This window comes from Gadus chalcogrammus, chromosome 16 (assembly GCF_026213295.1).
Source record: "Gadus chalcogrammus isolate NIFS_2021 chromosome 16, NIFS_Gcha_1.0, whole genome shotgun sequence".
NCBI classification, from domain to species: Eukaryota; Metazoa; Chordata; class Actinopteri; order Gadiformes; family Gadidae; genus Gadus; species Gadus chalcogrammus.
This window is the reverse complement of record NC_079427.1, coordinates 23428860-23436155: the sequence shown is the minus strand read 5'-3', so window position 1 is coordinate 23436155 and position 7296 is coordinate 23428860. Positions and strand designations below refer to the sequence as shown.

Here is a 7296-nt window from a genome sequence, read left to right as displayed (position 1 = left end):
ACAGTGAAAAACTGTGAAATGGCAACAGAAAAAAACTGTAAAGCTAGAAAACGTTTATTGTTGTAGAATAAACACAGAATTACCATAAATAAAAAAACGGTCAAAAATGTTGTTTTTAATTGTTTTAACATGTGAAATATATGGTGAAAAGCTGAAATGGTGACAGCATTGGACAGTCATATTAAAAATAGCACATTACTGTATTATTCACAGTGTAAATACCTTAAATCAAAAACGTGCTGTCAATGATATTTTTTACTATTTTAGTACGTGAAATACAGGGTGAAAAACTGAAATGGAAATGGTAATAGATTGTAATATTAAAAACAGCACATTACTGTATAATTAATTTAGGCATCAGCCTTTCCACAGATAAAAAAAATCAACAAACAATGTACATTTAACCCACAAGGTGCATAAAGTTGGTCTGTGTGGATTCTACTGACCAAAATATTGTCCAGTGTTACCGTGCGCAAGTGCTGAGAATCAATAGCCCACAATTCCAACAATAGTCCTATGTCCAGTCTGGAACATATGACTTGGTGCAATAGGCCTAGCAGGGATTACAAATTCAGTGACCTTAGATTTAGCTTTGCTTTAGATTCCTGAGAAATACTAGCCCAATTCATATAATTTGTTTTCCTTCTATCTTTAGTATTACCCCTTATTCTTTTATCCATTTTCTGCATTATTACCATAGTCAGGCCTATGGTATTTAATCGTAGGCCTACAGTCTGTACCCTCTGTACTCTGTACAGTATGGTATTTAATCGTATGGTATTGTATGGTATTTAATCGTAGGACTACAGTCTGTACAGTCTGTACCTCCTGCACAGAAGGTGGCGACCTGCCCTCAAAATCCCACCCCTCCCTATATAAAAAAGAAGACGGCGAAGACGGATCCCTTTCAATCCAGCTGAATCAGAAGTCACCTGTATGAGAGAGACGTTCCTCATCTTTGCAGTTTTCAAAGGTCAAAGTCAGCACGTCCATGTGCCTTTCTTTTGTTTTGTTAATGATTTCAATCTTGTTGATGATGAAATGCAACACAGGCGTTAAGTAAGGTGTAGTGGTGTGTGGACATTGTAGTGCTAGAGACTTCGTTTTTTTCTCATTAGCGCGGGCATTCTGCCCGGGCATTTTGCCCATCCATACTAGCCTGGGAAACCCCATGCAGCTTTGAGTTTTTTATTTCACACATAGTTTTTGAGCTATGTGTGAATTAAGCTTTGCTTGAGTAGTGTCAACACACTGGTGTGGCGTTAATCAGGCAGGTAAAGTGCACGTGTAGTTTTAATTTTCAGTTTCGAAGCCGGGATAGCTAAACTAGTCAGGCATACTTTGTACAGACTAAATTCAGTAGTCAAATTGGTGGCGGATAATTCCTCTGTACCGCGCTTTCTGTTAAGGTAATATTTATTAATTTTATGTTGGGCTGCAGCAGTAACGTTGTATTTTTGTTGCAAAGCAGCCCCACGTGTCCCATGCTACGTGTGAAATTCGCTTTACTTGAGTAGTATTTGCACACTGGTGTGGCGTTTGTCAGGCAACGTGCACGTGTAATTTTCAGTTTCGAAGCCGGTGTAGCTAAGCTAGTCAGGCATACTTTGTACAGATTTGATTCATTATTAAAATTGATAGCAGATAATTCCTTTTTACCGCTCTTTCTGTTAAGGTAATATTTATTTTTATCTTGGGCTGCAGCAGTGTGAAGTTGTATTTTGTTGCAAAGCAGCCCATGGGCTACCTGCTAAATTTCGCTTGAGTAGTGCATGCACAGGCTCTCAGTCCACATGCATGCATTGGGTGTTGTAAGGATTTGAATGTTGTTGAAGCTGCATACGTGTTCAGTAAGGCCAGGCATTTACTTTGCACACATTTGGTTCATGATAAAAAAAAAATGTTTATTATATATTGTACTAGTGTGTATCCTATTGTTGCATAATGAATGTTGAAGTCCAATGGGTACTACAGAAAAATCTTAAGTTTCATATTTGGTACAACAACTAGCTAGAAATGTGGCAGTGTAATTTCTGTGGGAAATCGTTAAAAACACTAAGGGGTTATGTTATCCATTGCAAACTTCATAGAAATGAGCCACATTGTTTGTTTAAATGTTATGGCTCTGGTTGCACTAAGACATTTGTCAGGTATGGTGCATTTAAAACACACTTCTACCGCAAACACAATGTGCCTGAATCTGATCATGTTGGTGCTGTCGTTGGTGTTTACAGGTGCCCAGTTGCCTTGTGCAGCCACCAATGCCAAACCATCAAGGACCTTTTGGGTCATCAGAAAAAGCACCTGGAGGAAGGACACCAAGTATGCTGTCCGGTGAGTGGATGTTTAAGTGTTTTTAAAATCAAATCTTCACTTACATCTCACATTTCACGAAAACATGGAGACATTACAGACAGCACAATTCATGACATATACAGGGACTTACCAAGGCAGTCATTAGAGTCAGCGGTAGGCGTAGCTACAACTGAAGTTACAGAGACTGGAAATGTGATGGAGACGGAGGGGAGAGAGGATGAGGATATGGATACATCAGGAGATTTTGGTGATCTGTATTTGAGAAATGTGAGTATGTTTTATTTGAAATTGCAGGGAAAGTTTCTGCTTCCTGCTTCGACCATTCAAAGTATTGTTGAGGAGATGGTTAACATTCACGAGTTAGGTCAGGCATATACTTTGAGCAGACTTCGTTCTTTACTACAAAATGACATCGCTCTCTGATGATGACATAGCTAAAGCTTGTGATTCTGTCAAAGAGTCTGATCTCTTTACTGAATGTCACACGGGGCCAATGAGGACTGTATATTCAAGAACTGAGACTTTCAAAAAAATGTTCCATTATGTGGAGCCAAAGAAATTGCTCTTAGGAAGAGATGAAAATGGAAAAGACAGATTTGCATACTATGTTCCCATCAAAGACACTCTGAGACATTTCCTAGAATCTAAGCTTTGGCTAGATCAGAGTGCACATGTGACAGAACAGTCAGAGATGGGGGTTTTGAGTGACATTAGTGATGGTAGCTTATTTAAACAGAGCGAGTTTTTCAAGAACAATCCATCCAGTTTAAAACTCGTGCTTTACCAAGACTCATTTGAGGTCAGTAATTCGCTGGGGTCCGCAAAGGTGAAGCATAAAGTGCTTGCTGTTTATATGTCTGTTGCCAATTTACCACTACATGTGAGGTCTGACACTGACCATATGTCACTTGTGCTACTGTGCAGAGAAAATGACTTCAATTTTTGGCTTGACCGAAAATTTCAGTTTTTTCAAAGTACTTTTGTCGGTATTGTCTTGTTACCCGGAATGAATTTCAGAGTGACAATCCAAATATATGTGGACCATTGCGCACAATTGAGAAGTACAATTCTGCTCTTGAGCGCCTTCAAAATTAAGATGCTCCTGAAGGCGTGAAGTTTGATTCAGTCTTCAATTCTTTACACCACTTCCATGTTTGTCAGCCAGGACTGCCTCCATGTCTGGCACATGACATCTTTGAAGGCATTTTGGCGTATGACATGGCGCTTTATCAGAAATATTTCATAAAGCAAAAGAAATGGTTCTCTTATTCTACTCTCAATCGACGCATTTGTCAGTTTAAGTACTTTTCGTCTGATGCTTCTACAAAGCCAAGCAAAGTCAAACCTCTTGCAAAAAAGTTGTCAGGACAGGCGATACAGAACTGGCATTTTCTCAGGCTTTTGCCTCTTCTGATAGGTGACAGAGTGAAAGACACAGATGATGATGTTTGGCAGTTGACTCTGCAGCTGAAGGATATTGTGGACATGGTCTGTGCTCCGAAAATATCTGTCTCACAGGTTGCATTTCTTGACGTTCTCATTCCAGAGTATTTGGAGTCAAGAAAATCTCTCTTTCCAAGCACAACACTGAGACCAAAGCATCACTATGTACGCCATTATCCAGCACTTACTCTGAAATGTGGGCCCTTGATTAGACTTTGGACGATGAGGTTTGAGAGTAAGCACAGTTATTTTAAGAGATGTGCAAGGAATCTGAAGAATTTCAAAAACCTCTGCTTGACACTCTCTCAAAGACACCAAATGCTGCAGGCTTATCTTTCAGCAGATTCCCTCGGCCAGGCTATTCTGCAGGTCAAAGACAGTTCTCCATTCTATGTAGCACTTTACAGTGGAGTTATCCAGGATGCTGTCAGGGAGTTTGGCTTTACTGAGATGGACACAAAGGTTGCAGTTGAGATGTCCTACAAGGGTACATTGTACAAAAAAGGACAGTTCCTTGTGATTGGAAAAGATTCTGTGAACTTTGTTGAACTTGGGATTATTTTGCTAAGAAATGAGAGAATTTATTTTGTAGTGACAAAATACAGGACTGTGTTTTTACCTCATTTCCACATGTACTCAGTTAAGAAAGAACAGGAAGAGATGTGCTGTCTTAACATTTACGACTTGGCTGATTTTTATCCATTACCTTCTTACTGGAAAGATGGATACCAATTTGTTCCATTGAAACATGGTGTGTTGGCACAATAGGCCTAATTGAAACTTGAACTATTCACTAAAACTGATCTTTTTTCTACTATTAGAAATGGACGATCGAGACGACATCAGAAGTTCAATTTCAAGTGTTCTACCGGACCTCCCTGGATCCATCCTGAATATTGTGGAGGAGACACTGCAGTCTCTGGGAGTGGGGACCATTGATGATTTCCAGTTTGTCCAAGAGGCTGATCTCCTGTCTGTTTTACGACCAATACAAGCCAGAAAACTTGTAGCTTCTTGGAAGCAAACATGTAAGTACAACTCAATTGAAATCCCTTTACATAACCAAAGATGTCAGCTTGGTTGTTTGATCAGTTTAATCTCATGTGACCTGACTGCAGCTGTTGCTGGGATACAGCACTGTGGCATGTAGTTTGTTTGTAGTGCATAGTTGAAAGAAAAATGTGTGTGAACTAGGGATGGGCGTGAGGAATCGATTACTCGAGTACTACTCGTTACAAATGAACTCGATTGGAGGAAACACAAACTCGAGTTAAAGTTTTCTGAAAATGTATAAATTTTCTGTTTGGCGCCACTGGTGCGTGCCGTGCGCACAACGAATACGTTAAAAGATGGCGGTTAGAACAAAACGAAGCGAAGTCTGGATTTTTTTTTCTGAAATAGGAGATCATAAGGTTGAATGTAAATTATGTCAAACCAAATTGAGCTATCAAAGTACGACAAGTACTATGCGGCAGCATATGCTCCTAAAACACGGCGATGTGTTCGGTAAAGCAGACCCGCAGCAACCTAGTGTGTCGGCTATTTTCACCGCCGCAAAACGTAGCTGTAATCCCGGCCGGGGAGAGAAAATCACAACGCTGATTACATAAATGATCACAAAAGAGATGCTGCCTCTGAGTTTTGTGGATCACAAGGGGTTCCAGGATCTAATGGCCTTTATAGAGCCTGAATACACGGTGCCATCGCGGCGCACCATCACTGCTCGAGTGGAGAAAATGTACGCGGAGAAAAGGGAGCAGTTAAAGGCCGACCTGGTGACAGCCAAAAAGGTTGCAATAACAACAGACGCGTGGACTTCCCTCACAACTGAGTCCTACGTTACAGTTACCTGTCACTATGTGGGAGATGACTGGGACCTGAAGACAGCGGTGCTGGAGACTCGTAGCTCGGATGAGAGACACACAGCAGAGAACATCGCTGCTCATCTCCGAGCTGTCACTGAGGAGTGGGGAGTTCACGATAAAGTAGTAGCATGTGTGCATGACAATGCACGCAACATGGTCCTGGCAAACCAGCAGCTGCTCCAGTGGGAATCAGTTCCCTGTTTCGCCCATACGCTACAATTAGCAATTAATGACGGCTTTAAAAATGTGAACATCAACCGTGTGGTCGCAGCGTGCAGCAAGTTGATTTCTCACTTCCACCACAGCACAGTGGCATCTAATGCTTTAAAGGGGACTTATTATACCACCAGGTGTGAGTGTGATTAGCCTTACAAGCCGTTTCGAAAATCGGCCTAATATGACATCACTAGTGGGTGTGTCCACCTAGATCTGTGCTGGATAGATGAGCAATGTTTACTTCAGTCCACTGGGTAGGCTGGTAGATAGATCTATCCAGCACAGATCTAGGTGGACACACCCACTAGTGATGTCATATTAGGCAGATTTTCGAAACGGCTTGTAAGGCACACCTGGTGGTATAATAAGTCCCCTTTAAAAATAAAGCAAGCGCTACAAAATCTCCCAACACACAAATTGATCCAATACTGCCGGACACGATGGAACTCAATTTTTGAAATTATGGAGCGACTGCACGAGCAGAGATGGGCTGTGACCGCAGCGCTTTCGGACAGGACGGTGACGAAGCTGGCCGATGCGAGGACCCTTGAGCTGAAGGACGAAATGTGGAAGAGCATTGAAGAGATCTTGCCATCACTGAAGTCCCTCAAATGTGCGACCGCAGCTCTCTGCACTGAGACTCATGTGTCTCTGCCCATGGTGCTCCAGTCGCGAAGAGCCTGCTTGAAAAGCATCTTGAGCCAATGGAAGGGGAATCAAAGCTTGTAGTGGACTTCAAGAGAACCGTCGCCGGCTCCCTCCGAACCCGTGTAAGGCCGCTTGAAGAAAATATCAGCCAAGGTAATTAATTAAGCCGCTGGCTGTTTATTAATATTGCTTTGCTCTTTAAATAGTTAGGTTTTTTGCCACTAAAACAAATTTACATTTATTAATTGTGTGTGTGTGTGTGTGTGTGCGTGCGCGCAGCAATCCTTGCTTCTGCGCTTGACCCGAGACACAAACACCTTCGGTTTTTGGATCCAGCACTTCGCCTCCGCACCCAAGAGAAGCTGTCGGAACTGCATGACGGGGTTACATTGCAAGGCCCAGATGACATGGGGGAAAGTAGTGAAGCACAAGCCTGCAGCGTCGAAAGCACTTCAGAGGCACTTGACACCCTCTTCGGGGAGTACTACTACGTAAATACTAGCGATGTCAACGAGCTAGAAGCGTATTTCAATGAGCCATGCATCCGTCCACATCAAAACCCCATGGAGTGGTGGAAGTCAAACGGGGATCGGTACAAAAAACTGAGCGTTCTGGCAAAGCAGCACCTGGCTATCCCCGCCACCTCCGTGCCAGCGGAGAGAGTGTTCTCCGCCGCGGGACTGATAGTTAATAGAATGCGCTCTCGTCTGTCTCCACAAAGAATTTTTTTTCTCACAAAGAATTGATTTCGGTTTTCGCATAATGTTTCGTTCTTTTTTTTAAACCGTTACAGGCCTTTGTTCGGTGA

At 42.2% G+C, this 7296-nt stretch overlaps 1 long non-coding RNA gene across 1 annotated transcript; it reads left to right on the top strand.

The window, feature by feature from the left end:
* Positions 1-915: 915 nt before the first annotated feature.
* Positions 916-4934, top strand: LOC130406234 (uncharacterized). The gene is made up of 3 exons (XR_008904428.1): positions 916-973; positions 2235-2334; positions 4581-4934. It is a non-coding gene; the product is annotated as an uncharacterized LOC130406234 (long non-coding RNA).
* The last annotated feature ends 2362 nt before the right edge of the window (positions 4935-7296 follow it).